Genomic DNA, 14,201 nt, shown 5'->3' with positions numbered 1-14,201 from the left:
AACCCAGCATCTGGTGATGTCTATGCCTTCCATACTTCAGGCTGTAATTGACTGCAAAGGATTTGCAAAAAAGTATTAAAAAAAAGTGAAAGTTTGATGTAGGATTGTTTAGTTTGTCCCATTACTTTTGGTCCCTTAAAAAGTGGGAGGCACATATAGAAACCGTTGTATTTCCTACACTGTTCACCTGATTTGGATGTAAACACCCTCAAATTAAAGCTGAAAGTATGCAGTTAAAGCACGTCTTGTTAGTTTCATTTCAAATCCATTGTGGTGGTGTATAGAGCCCAAAATATGAGAATTGTGTCGATGTCCCAATATTTATGGACTTGACTGTACATACATACATACATACATACATACATACATGCACACATATGCTAGCATGCAAAAGTTTGAAATCACTAATAAATGTCTTGGTTTTTGAAAGAACTCATTTTTTTGTTATCAATGTACTATTAAACGGAATGCAAAATATAGTTAAGACATTACTTAAGTTGCAAATGACTATAAGTGCGTAAAATAACCGTTTTATAATTTATTATTCACATAACTGTAAAGACCCATTTTCAGCAGCCATTACTTAACCCAAACCGCTATCTCAAGAAATATGTCATTTAATTCTTGTTTTGAGAAATGGATGCGTCCCACTGCCAAGAAACTGAAGATTTCATACACAGGTGTCCACTACTGTCCTGAGAGAAAAGAGCAAACTGGATCTAACCAGGATACAAAATACACAAGAGGACAAGTACTGTACATCAGGGTCTGCAGCTTGAGGTCCTGAGTTGCTGGCTTCCTTCCATGCCAATAACCAGTGGTATCTTTAACAGTAAAAATACGACTTTGGGATGGTGGCCTTACAGGCAGAGTTGCAAAGACAAAGCAGAAAAATGTAATGTCATAAATTTAGCTGCACTGTGTGTGTCTGGAGCCAAAGTTTATAAATGTAGCCCCCAGCATCATGTCTTCAGGCCCCATAGGGAGAAAATATGCCCACCTCTGCCATAAGGCTCTGGGTACCCCTTATCCCCTAAGGAAAGCCAGAGCCTCCTTGGGGACTAAAGCATACAGCCTCTCACTCCCTTGGGCTTCAGACAATCGACCACTTGGTCAGATAAATGGGTAAAAGGACTCACAGACATTGGATGGTGGAGCACTGCAAAAGGAGTATGGACAGCCGAGTCTAAGTTTAAGGTGTTTGGCTCAATGAGGAGAACATATGTGAGAGCAAATTAAAGGATGCTGGAGGAGTGCTTGATGCCTTCTGTCAAACATAGGAGAGGAAATGTAATGGGACGGGGTTCTTTAGGTGCTGGAAACGTGGGAAAAGTACACAGAGTGCAAGGAACATTGAACCATAAAGGTTACCACTGTATTTTACAATGTCATCTCCGTGCTCAGCGTTTCATTGGTGCAAATTTTAACAATCCTAGGCATGCTTCCAAGCTAGGCAAAACTATTTGGTGAAGAAACAGGGAGCCGGCGTACTGCCATTAATTTAAACTTTTGTGACATGAGCATGACCGTAAGGTCAGGAAAAAATGCCCAACTTCTGGGAAGAGCTACAGACGTAGAATTTATAGACATACTGTGGTGTAAAATGTAATTTCATCCAAAAACGGATGACTTTTTGGTCATGAATTTAGCTGCACTGTGTGTGGCTGGAGCCAAAGTTTATAAATGTAGCCCCCAGCATCATGTCTACAGGCCCCTTAGGGGGAAAATATGCCCACCTCTGCCATAAGGCTCTGGGTACCCCTTTTCCACAAGGTTAGTCAGAGCCTCCAGACTAGAGTCTACAGCCTCTCACCCCCTTGGGCTTCAGACGATCGGCCACTTGGCCAGAGAATCACTGAAGCTCCGCTCATTGTGAGGGTCCAGGCCACACCCCATAAGAAGGGGAATAATTAGTATAGAGTACATAGTAATTACCCAAGTATTTACAAATGAAAATATAGGACGACAATTGTTCAAGGTCAACCTCATCCACATCAACAATGTGTTGGGTCAACAGAAAATAAACAGCAAAACTGAATCCATTTCAGATTAATTTCCAAATAACTCCCGTTTCTTCATTAAACATATGAGGATGCCCAAATAAATATTAAAAACAAAACAAAACATGTGGATTCATGTGACAATGTGCCTCAACTCATGAATAAACCATTATGTAAAATGTTTATTTTGGATTTAAAGCTCGTTAAAAGTGGATGTCCTCTTCCAGTGGTCTTTAGACATAAACCCTCCTTCCCGCTGACTAGCAGAACAGCGTGGTTTAACTAATCCTGGAAACCCTGCTGTTAGCGTTTCAATACAGTTTATACCGATGATTGTAATCTGCCAGACGTCAGCATTTTTAAAATCCCCTATACGGTGCACCTACAGTATGATAAAAGCCTAATTGCAATGTACAGTTATGAACACACATACATTCTTGAACTTCCTGCTAAGATACCTTAGGTATTATTTAAATTAGCTGATGCTGTGAGCTGAAAATCCTGTAGAAATAGTCTCTTAAGCTCATTTATAACTGATCAAGAGCCTGTAATGAAATCTGGCAGACATCCAACATGCAAAATGTATAGAAATTGAGCATCTTCCTGCCGGTACATGGGATGGTCGCACTCTCGTTAATACTTTGAAAACATCTATACTTGCTGAGAAGGTGGCGAACATCATACAGACATGTAATAAAGTGAGGTTTGAAAAAAATGTATACAGACAGTAAGTATATCATATATTGTCTATTCAGATGTCTGGTTACTGTACAGCAGTGCATAGATGACAGGCACTTGTTAAAGATGTTGATCACTTTGGACAGCTACTTCTTAAACAAAGATACGGTCTATGTATAGCAAATAGGGTTTCCCTCTCCTTGAGGACTTACCGTTCCCTTAAGTTTGGAAATTTAGGATGGTTGCTGGACAATTTATTTGGACTTGGCAAATACGCAATGTGCTAGCCCCACACAAAATGCCTCTGTCACACAGGATGGGTTAACGCAGTTTGAATGCGCTGGAAATGAGAAAGGAATTTTTTTGTTTCACTTTTTTTTTTCATTTTTTTGGTTCTAAACAACACATCTCTTTGCATGTGCCAGCCCCACACATTTTTAGAGGCCTCAGGAGGGTGGACTGGAATCAGCAGGATCCCCATGTCTCTATGCCCCATACCGGTCACAGCCGCTGCAGTGGCAGCAATTCTGCCACTGACTAGAAGCCTCACATTACCGCACTGTGTTACTGCGGTCCCCGTTTCTGGCTCGTCTCCATTCTCCTCCTGACACCATGACACTTCCCCTGTAACATGCAGCTCTGCCCCAACTAATATAATCACAGGTATGAATATGTCACTGCCTCCCACAAAACCAACTTACCCAGGTCCAAATGCAGCGAGCATTCACATAATCTTGTACACATGTGTACCAGAGATAGCAAGAGGTGAGGACTGAATACAACTTGCTCGGATCCTAGCTAAATGCAACTTGGACACTTTAGCACCATGGCAAGTTCCTTAAATTAAATGTTAATACTATTTTGAACAAAATAAATGTTACATTTCAGTTCAAGCCAAAATAAAATAGGCAACGTCAAATAATAGGGAATTTATGCCGGCTGCTCGTTCCTGCCAAGTAGTGAAGAATGTTTTGTAGCTATCAAGTCTATGAGTATGACAAAATAAATTAGGGATCAAGCTAACTCTGCTCACATTAAAGACCACCACAGATCTTATATTTCGTTGCCACCAAAGCTGTGAACTTCATAGAATCTAATTTCTTTTAAAAATGCATTTTACTTTGCAATAAATACTGCTATATCCAAAATGCGGTTATGCAGGTTAACTGGAAACTTTAAGAAAATCACTGCAGTTTCCAATTCTTAAACGAATGCGGAGCTACCTTCCACATTCCTATACTTTGAGGGTCAAATTAAAATAATCAACCTTATTAGAAATGTACTGCAGCATCTATCTGTCTAGGATGCAGTTCAAATAAACTAAAGCTGTCAAGAACATGACAAAACATAGGTGGGTAGATTGAGAAAAGACTTCATGGCTTAACAGGGGCAGAAGAGAGAAATACTGTATTTCCCCATGTATAAGACGCACCTTTTTCCCAAAAATTTTAGGTCTAAAACCTGGGTGCGTCTTATACAGGGGTAGTGGGGATGCAGGGGGGGGGGGGGGGTTTCGAGGAGGAGCGGGGCAGCGTTACAGTGGCAGCAGGGGGGGATCCAGCAGGCAGAGTGGCAGCGGGGATCCAGGAGGAGGGGGACAGAGGCAGAGTGGCAGCGGGGGGGGGGGAGGGGGGGATCGAGGGGGAGCGGGGCAGCGTTACAATGGCAGCAGGGGGGGGATCCAGCAGGCGGAGGACAGGCAGAGTGGCAGCGGGGATCCAGGAGGAGGGGGACAGAGGCAGAGTGGCAGCGTGGGGGGGGGGGGCGATTGCAGGGAGAGTGTGCTGATCACAATCAGAGCAGCCGGCCATTACACTCTTCCTGCCTTTTTTGACAGCTACCGTAATATTTTTTTTTTTCATATTTCGAGAACAAATTTAAGGTGCGCCTTATACATGGGAGCGCCTTATACATTGAGAAATACGGTATATTAGAAACTAGTGAGAACAGATAATATCTAATATATCTATATCTAGCATTTTTATAATGACAATATGATAGATGGCTTTAAAAGTAGTAAGGGATTGTGTAAGATTCAAAGCAAAATTATAATGTACATCACCCCACAATCCCAAACAGGACAAAAGACGGTATTGGAATCTTAATACCAACATAGTTCCTTGATGAAACTTGTTTAATAACTCTTGGTGGGAAAGGAAGAAAAGTAGGACAAAATTGTATTGTACCTTGTTTTATAGTCCATTTTTTAGTTGGGGGCTTGTCCTTAGTGATTCCAACTAAAATTAGTATTAAAGTCACGAAGCACAACCACCCAACTAGAAAAAACGGACTATAAAACAAGGTACAATACAAACTAACTTTCCCTACACTCTATCCTGAATAAAAGCAGATATGAACATTTGGTCGCATCAGTTTATCTCCTGGATAGGCCGCATTAATGCTGTCAAAATGAATATACTTCCTAGACCATTATACCTTTTCCAAACCCTTCTTATTCGCATTCCTCCTTATGTATTTAAATTTCTTCAACACGAGACATCCAAATTTATTTGGAAAGACAGACGTCCACATATAAGACTTGGGCCTGGATTTACTAAGCTGCGGATTTAAAAAAGTGGGTATGTTGCCTATAGCAACCAATCAGATTCTAGCTATCATTTTGTAGAAGGTACTAAATAAATGAAAGCTAGAATCTGATTGGTTGCTATAGGCAACATCCCCACTTTTTTAAACCCGTAGCTTAGTAAATCTAGCCCTTGGAGTTCTCCAGAGGTCCTCGAGAGGTGGAAGACTTGGTATTCCAAACTTCAAAAAGATACTACCTTTCGGCCCAACTCGCTCAATGTGTCCTATGAAACAGACCCACATCTGCTAGGGTCTGGGTAACTCTAGAGGCAGAGGGTCTGGGAATGCTCACACCTGCTTCTTTTCTGTGGCTCCCAAGGGCGTGTCGTCCCAAAAAAGCCCTTCCTCATCCTACAGTCTCACTCTCCCTGGCTATTTGAATGGAGGCAGTCGCGCTTCCCCTTCCATCATCACTGTGACTAACAGGATCTGGCATACCCACAGCATGGAGTACATGACCAGCATTCTACGTAACTCCTCCAAAACCTTTAACAAAGTCTGGGATCCATGGAAGTCCTACTTCCAGTTCCGCTCCCCCTTTACTTAGGTCACACCCTCCTCCCACTCTCCACCCCCCCCCCCCTCCCCATCTATGCTTTCTACCCCCTAACCTGGGGTGGTCCCTGCTACACCACCCTTCTACCTGCCTCTTTCATTTCCTATCTCTCTATTTCTCTCTTTTTCTTTTCTCTTCTGTCTCCAGCTCTGTTTGTTTCTTTCTTAATATAAATAATTACCGGTCTTCCTTTTTCCATATCTTGAATAGAATCTAACTTCTGTTCTCTCTAGCATATGGAGTGTTCTTTAACTATTGCACTCTCCATGATGTAAAATGTACTTGACTCTCACTGTGTATGTTAAAAAGAAAACAAAGTACAATACAGAAGTCATTACCCCCTGAGAAAGTCTATGATAGACGAAACGCGTTGGCCTTTTGAGGAAAGATTTCACTTAACATTGCTTACACTGCCCTGACTCTTCCCTACATGTACAGCATCAGCAACTGGAATGAACGGTAGAAAGAGATATTAGCATACTCTGAATAACCGCTCACACTTCACCAACGGGAGCGATACTAGATATGTCTCAAGGCCTCTAAACAAGACCATATATTGTAAATGCAACTTTGCATTAATGAAATAACTGGTTTAAACAATATTATACCATCTGCGCAACTTCTCCCGTGTTTCATATAACACAATCTGCTGATGGGAGCTACGACCAGCATTTTCTATACTAACTGCAAGGATATAAGATACTGTTTTGTAAGTGCATTCATTAACTAACTGACAGATCATCTGTCAATACAGTATTACACTATGTTCTCTCTCTCCATTCATTTACACATATATGTATAGTGCGAGAAAGACAGAATATTATCAACTGGAAGGGATAACCAATCACAGCAAGGATCCTCCCCCTGGGTACCTTACCTGTTGGAGAATTGGATCATCTCATATCAAAAATTATTGAACTATTGATTCAAAGGAGGACAATCCCGGACATCACGTTACTGATTGCAATACTGGTAACGTATTTCATTATCTTTATACTGTTCAGTCTCATTTGCTCTAAACCAGGGATCTGCCTTCTATTGCTGGAATATATTCATAACATCATGAATTTTGAGCTAACACACTAGATACAAATTTTCTACTGCCTTCATAATTATTATTAATTTTTATTTATAAGGCGCCACAAGGTGTCCGTAGCGCCGTACAGGGACAAACAAATTACAATACAATGGGAGACAGCACAGTACAGTAAACAGTAACTCAATAAGCTCAATGCACAGCTAGAGAGGGCGGGGAAGGGGGAGGGAGGATCCACAAACGACGGGGCCCAAGAAGGAGGGCGCGGAAGACTGGGAGACCCCCAGGGGACCCTCGAGGAGGAGGGCTAAGTAGCTGGAGAGCAGAGTTAGAAGTGGTGGAAACAGGAGGAGATATGGCCCTGCTCAGAGGAGCGTACAATCTAAGTGGAGGGGTGGACAGACAGAGAGACGCAGGGGAGAGAGGGAGAGTAGGAGGACGGAGGCAGAAGATAAGGTAGGAAGTTAAGTGGGAGATAGAAAGGCTTTAAGAAAAAGGTGAGTTTTTAAGGCCTGTTTGAAACTGGACAGATTAGGGGAAGTTCTGATGGAGGGAGGGAGCTTATTCCAGTGGAGGGGGGCAGCGCGGGCGAAGTCTTGGATACGCGCATGGGAGGAGGTTATAAGGGGGTTATAATGTCTATCCTTTCCCCCTTCAACTTCCTTATCATTTGAGCATTACGCCAAATTGTTGTTTAACATTTTTTAGTCCATTGAAGGGTTCCATTTATAGGGAAACAGGGCTTTATCCCAATCCCCTCTCCCTATCCTAGGAGCACTATTCCCAATATATCTCATCTGATTTTTCTATTTGAAGTCAGTGTAACACTCTCTGTGCCTCTAGTCTCCAGATGGCTTCCGAAGTGACAACCTCAGAGCCACACACTTTTCTCGAGAACTCCAACAAAAAGAAGGTGGTGTCCAAATATCGCTGCCTACACCATATTGCACACTCTGGATCAATGACTAGATCAACAAGGCTAGCCTGAGAAATAGATGAATCTGTTGTTGAAGAGTCCACAAGGGGAAGCGTAACTTCACCCACCTCTGCAATCCCACGGGTCAATGGGAACCATTAGTATCTCAAATGCCTATGGCACCTTCACCAACTGATATGTCATTAGGCATAGAAGCAACAGCCTCATGTCCAGGAGATGGTCTACTCCACACCATCACTCTGTATCAACAACATGAACTGATATGTCAAAGGGCATGACTGAAACATGCACAATTGAAAGCTGCACAGCGAATTTGATTAACATGCTAAAAAAAGTGCTGCCATCTCCTCATCCTGCGGCACTTCATCCAAAACAGCTCTACAACCAGATGCAGAAACCACTGCGAGTAAGACTGAAGGAGACAAAACCGCCTGAAAGCTGAGCTTGGAGCACCAATTGGCAACCCAGAAGCTGCAGTGCCTCTTTAATGAGGTTTGTATGTTCTCCACCTGTGTGTGTGGGTTTCATCAGGATGTTCCATTTTCTTCTCAGAGTCTAAAAGCATATGGTAAGGTTAATTGTCTACCAACATTAAATGAACCCCAGTGTCTGTGTTGAAACAACTGGTGGGGATGCTGTAGCTCTTCCCGCTGCACATCTGTTGGCAACATCTATGCATACTTGCCTACTTTTTGTTTTGGGTCCCAGGAGGTCCAGGGGCAGGTGGGCATGTGGGGGCGGGGCTCGGAAAGTCATGTCACTAAGCCCTGCCCCCTTAGCGATCATAGCCATTTTACCCTATACCAGCAAGGGGCGGGGCCGAGATGACGCATGATTCGCGTCACTAAGCCCTGCCCCTCCATGGAATGTACCAATCTGTCTGGGATCCGGGAGGTTGCTTTGCTCTCCCGAGCGTCCGGGAGGATTCCTAGAAATTTGGGAGTCTCCCAGACATTCCAGGAGAGTAGGCAACTATGCATCTATCAAATTTCAAAGTCCCTTCCTAAGCTAAACCCCCTGCCAGGGTACAACATTTTAAAATATGGGAGAAAGGCCTCTTGGTTTTTTTTGGTCTGTCTCTCCTTTTCACTCTTGTACTCTCCATTTCCAGCTCCATCTCTCACAAATGTTCTTGCTCTTTCCTCTCCTTTCCCTCTGTCTATAAATCTGCCGCCTTCTCACAGCCGCAGTTATATGACCGAGCCTTTAATATAATGAGTTCTACATTTCACTGATAAGTCATGACGCAGAATGGACATGTCAAAAGGCAGAACAAAAGTTATATGGAGAATTCTGCTGGGGAAAAGTGTGAAATGCTACGTCGAAATACAAAATGATGTAAACATTACATAAAATGGTTTCGATCATTTTCCTCATCTCTAGTTACAATGTTAGCGCACTGTAGTTCAATTCATTGCAAAAAGACTATTCAAAATAATGAGAGCAAATATCAGAACTCTGTAAACTAATTATAAATATAGGTTTAACTGTCAAATCCTTTCAAGCTGTTGCAAATAATGCTAAATGCACAGTACTAAACAAAGAAATACAAAAACGAGACTGAGATTTGCAGATAGTTCAGGTATCTGATGTGGAATTTACACAAAGGGAAACTGCCAAACGTGTTTACTTACTATTCATAATATTTAAAACATGTCAATGAATAGTTTAAAAAAAGAAGCAAAAAAAATAAGATAGCAAAGAATCGGCAGTGTGGAAAAAATCTGACATTTTTAGTTTTTTTTTTAAGTATTTATATCAACTGCTACTACTCCTATCCTCTGCTATTCTGAACCTGATCTCATTAATCTGTACTACTCATCTGTGGAACTGGGTATATAAGAGGAATTTGATATCTATTTCTTTAACCTTTGTTGTGCTAGTGATCATTGATGCATAATTTATGACAGTGGCCTGGCCTCATCTAGCCTAATAAGACAAATAGGTGTTATTTTTCCTCTGATCAGCTGACCAATTAGCACAGATGTAGCGAGTTTATATTCATCTCAACTATATCTTAGAATTCAGTCTAAGGAGAAACGTGTCATAGAGTGCTGGGAAATGCACAGTTAAACAAACAATGAACAACATCAAGACATAAGCCACATCTACTGAAACCTGACACTGCACTTATCTAACTGTACTGGACATTGCAACTAGGTATTTTGTTGTTGTTTTTTTTTGCCTCAATTTCTTGCCCTTTATTCTTAATGTTTAACAAATTGCTTTTCGCATTATCCTTTCATTGCATTATCATTAGAAATATATCATCCTTCACCCTTCCTACAACACACACCTCTGTCCATACTGTCCCCTTACACCACTCCCTTATAATTAACACTCAAACTTTTTTCCTATTTAAATTCACTAATAGGAACATCCTAGGACATCACCCTGTCAACAGAAAATAAAAAGGTCACACAATCATCTTACGTATCTTTCTCTCTCTCTGCTTCTATTAGCTGGTGATATATTATCTAATCCAGGTTTCCCCCACATCCTCATTCACGTATATCAGAACACTACAGAAATCCAGCAAACCTCAAACACATCACCTGCCTCCCGTCTCTTTCAAAGTCCTCTAAATGTGTCATATGAAATGCACACTCTGTTCATAACAAACTTACTTGCATACACGTCCTCTTTCTCCTCAGGATCTCTCTGTTGCATTTGACACTGTTGATCACTCTCTTCTAACAAACACTAAAATCCCTAGGTCTTCAAGACACTGTCCTATCACGGGTCTCATCCAATCTATCTAATTGCTCTTTCAGTATTAATTTCTCTGGATCCACCTGCTTTGTTTCCTGTATCAGTTGGAGTACCAAGCGTCTCAGTCCTATGTCCTCTGCTATTCTCTATCTACACCACTTCTCTTCGAAAACTAATAAGCTTAGTTGGATTTCAATACCATCTCTATGTGGATGATACACAAATTTACCTTTCCTCTCCAGAACTCTCACCATCTGTGATGTCCCACGTTACTGACTTTCTTTCTGCCATTTATTCTTGGATGTCCTCTCGCCAACTCAAACTCAATCTTTCAAAAGCAGAGTTAATACTATTCCCACCCACCAACAGAAGTTACCTAACTGACATTTCTATTTCTGTTGACAACATGGCCATAAATCACAAGATCGTTGCCTAGGTGGATCCTTGCTCAGAACTATACTTTGTTCCCCAAAGTCGACTCTATATCCAAGTCATGTTACATACATCTAAAAAACATTTCCAGAATACGCACATATCTCGCACAAGACACTGCAAAAACTTTAATTCATGCACTCATCATCTCCCGCATTGACTATTGCAATTTCCTCCTTACTGGTCTTCCTTGAATCAGACTCTCACTACTACAATCTATTTTGCACACAGCAGCTAAATTGATTTTTCTTTCAAATCATTCTTCCTCTACTGATCTACTCTGTCAGTCTCTACATTGGTTGCCTGTTTTTCAATAAATCCAATAGAAAATACTTCTAACATGCAAGGCCATCAACAAAACTGCACAAACATACATTTCCTCGCCACTTCCGTTCTGCGTCTCATCTGCACTCCCATTACCTGCTTCCATTCCCGTTTACAGGACTTTTTTTCGGAGTGCAGCCACTTTGTGGAATTCCCTCCCTCGCACAATAATAATTTCCTCTTGTCTTCAAACCTTAAAATGTTCTCTGAAAACACACCTCTTCAGGCAAGCTTATAATATTCCTCAACCACCCTCTTAACCTTCCTAGGTTATCTTATTACCTCCATTTACACAGTTCACACAAGACAACATCCCTTTGACCAACATTGCTGTGTGATTGGACCATATAGCCCAAGCAGTTTTTACCTTTGCAATCTGGCTAGACCAATATGCACTATGTAGAACTGAACCTCATGTATCAAACTACCATTGTCCCATAGATTGTAAGCTTGCGGGCAGGGCCATTTTAACTCTGTCTGTAATACCCGGTATTATTATATTACTGTTTGTTCCCAATTGTCAAGCACTACAGAATTTGCTAGCGCTATAAAAAATAAATTATAATGATGCTGTACCACGTAACTACCACTTTCAACTATTGTATCATTACCTATTTTCATTAATTTCCATCTACTGATCCTAATATGTTCAAAACTGTGCTAATTAAGGTTTCAGTCATTTTGTGACTTTTTGCAAAAAGGCTGCAGGCCACACGCACACTCAAAACATTAGCGCTAAGCTGCAGAAGGCATTGGGCAAAGTAAACACAAAAATCTATATTTACCAGGATGAAACAAGAACACTTCATAGTATGACAAGAGTTGGAACCTTCAACTTGGGAGTCAAGTGCAGCTTACAGCAGGACATATATAATAATATCACATGTAACAATGACATGTCATGTTTGGTAAGAAGAGATCTACTAACATATTGATGATGAACGTGTGGGTATTGCAATTGCCAGACAAGTGGATATACTATATTACATACCGTATTTCCCCATGTATAAGACGCACCTGTATAAATCATGTGAAAAAAAAGAGGATAATGTTTATAGACTTTGGCAAAGTAATTGGTGACTACAAAAAACATTATCCTCAATTTTTTCACAGAGTAATTGTGCAGCGGGTACTACAGAGAGGAGAGACGGAGTTCTAATCCTATTGCTAATTCTGTCTTAACCTGTCAGATGCTTCCTCTGTCTGGTAAAGTCGTCTTTCTTCTGTCCGTTCTGAACCCGATGCTGGAAAGTTGCTTGCCGACCTCTTCGCGATGATCGGATGTGCAAAGTCCTGATTGAACAAAACGCCAAATGCAGAAACTGTAAGTGTGCGCTCTAACTGCGGATCATGCACCACATCCGGTCACCGCGAAGAGGACGGTAAGCGACTTATCAGGATCAGAACGGACAGAAGAAGCATCTGACAGTGTAAGCGCTACTACCGCTGTATAAGACACACCCAGTTTTTAGACCCAAAATTTTGAGGGAAAAGATGCGTCTTATACATGGGGACATACAGTAATATACACAATTAAAATAACTTCCACAGACAATACTGTATTTATGTGGCGCTCACAGATTGCATAATAAAGCTCATAGGTGAGGAACTAGAGCAGAGATCTGCATCCTGTAAGTCTCCAACCTCTGGCTACCAGGGCATGCTGAGGTACCATAAGCCTGGACTAGACTGTGTAATAGAAAAGAGATATAAATATATATACATATATATATATTTGTTTATAAACCTAGGCACCGGTGTGTATGTTTATGATACACTGGGAGCTGTCACCTGCAGGCTGTGTACTGTAGACAGAGGGATAAGCCCAGATCCTGGTACAGCCGCTACAGACACTCCTACAGGGGGTGTATAATGATGGCGCCGCTCACCTCGCTCGGCTCCTCCCGGTACGGTGAGCTGATTACCGGTTCCCAGGCTGTAGATGGTAGACACCAACGGAGGCCGTTTGATGACATCGCGTCATGTGACCGGGCTCAGGTGTGACGTCACCGGGTCATGTGACCAGGCGGTGTGGCAGATAAGGACGCAGCGGTGTTGGGCTGTGTGTGATGCTGCGTGTGGTGGGCACACGCCGGGCTGCTCGGGCGGGGACTCCGCGGCCGCCGTTCCAAAAGTGTAGTGGAATTAAATAATTACTTTTAAAGGGGTTCTCTACATTAAATTATTGAATGCCTACCCCTACTGTAAAGCTAAGACTGAACTTGTGTTTTATGTGGGGAAGCTGCACAGTGCTGTACTGCTGGCTCCTGGTAGTATGGATTAGTAAAGTAACTGTAAGCACGCTATAGTACAGCTTGTCTTGGCAATACAGTGTGATATTGCATTATATGTTCCTCCGCAAACCTGACAATTGTTCTGTGCAGATGGATCCTTCATCAAGGACTCCAGAGCCATACACATGCACCTGCCAGCCTCCCTCATTGGGCAATGTGTCCCATTACAGGGGCGCACGCAGGGGGGGGTTTCTGTGTCTCCAGAAACTCCTGCCTTCCTCTAACGAAGTGCCCCACATAGCGGTACTGTACTACATAGCAGCCACGGCGAGCACCGCCGCGGACGCATCTTTGACAGCTCGGCGACTGCTATATAGTACAGTGCTGCCGAAACGGAGCTGCTGTGCGGGTGCATGTGCAGCAGCTCTCGGCTTGTTTGTTTTTTACTGGGAGAGGGGCAACCCCTCCTTAAAAATCCTGCATGCACCCCTGCATTAGGTCTCCATGATTCCAACAAGGCATCATTTTGCAGGTGGATATGTTGGAAGCTGGATGCGTAGGTTGCACAGTAAGCAAGTCATTGTTAGCTACCAGTGGCAGTCACTGGTTACGTTGACTGCCTTTGGCTAACTTGCAAAAAAATTATCACTGATATTATTATATGGTTTCTATAACTTGTGGCATGTTTGCACCATGCTATTTATAT

At 42.2% G+C, this 14,201-nt stretch overlaps 1 protein-coding gene across 3 annotated transcripts in view; it reads right to left on the bottom strand.

The window, feature by feature from the left end:
- Positions 1–13,261, bottom strand: part of MAPKAP1 (MAPK associated protein 1) — a 122,759-nt gene extending 109,498 nt beyond the window's left edge. Inside the window, exons 1-2 of one of the 3 annotated variants that reach the window (XM_075184814.1) lie at positions 13,151–13,260; positions 12,445–12,554 (exon numbers count right to left, since the gene is read on the bottom strand). The gene's annotated coding sequence lies outside the window, so the exon portion shown is untranslated. Of the gene's footprint in view, positions 1–12,444; positions 12,555–13,150 lie in introns of all 3 variants that reach the window. The other 2 variants (XM_075184815.1, XM_075184813.1) reach the window with 2 other exon arrangements.
- Positions 13,262–14,201: the final 940 nt, after the last annotated feature.

This window comes from Mixophyes fleayi, chromosome 9 (assembly GCF_038048845.1).
Source record: "Mixophyes fleayi isolate aMixFle1 chromosome 9, aMixFle1.hap1, whole genome shotgun sequence".
In the NCBI taxonomy this organism is placed as follows: Eukaryota; Metazoa; Chordata; class Amphibia; order Anura; family Limnodynastidae; genus Mixophyes; species Mixophyes fleayi.
The sequence above is the reverse complement of the archived record's forward strand: the minus strand, read 5'-3'. Positions and strand labels throughout refer to the sequence as shown.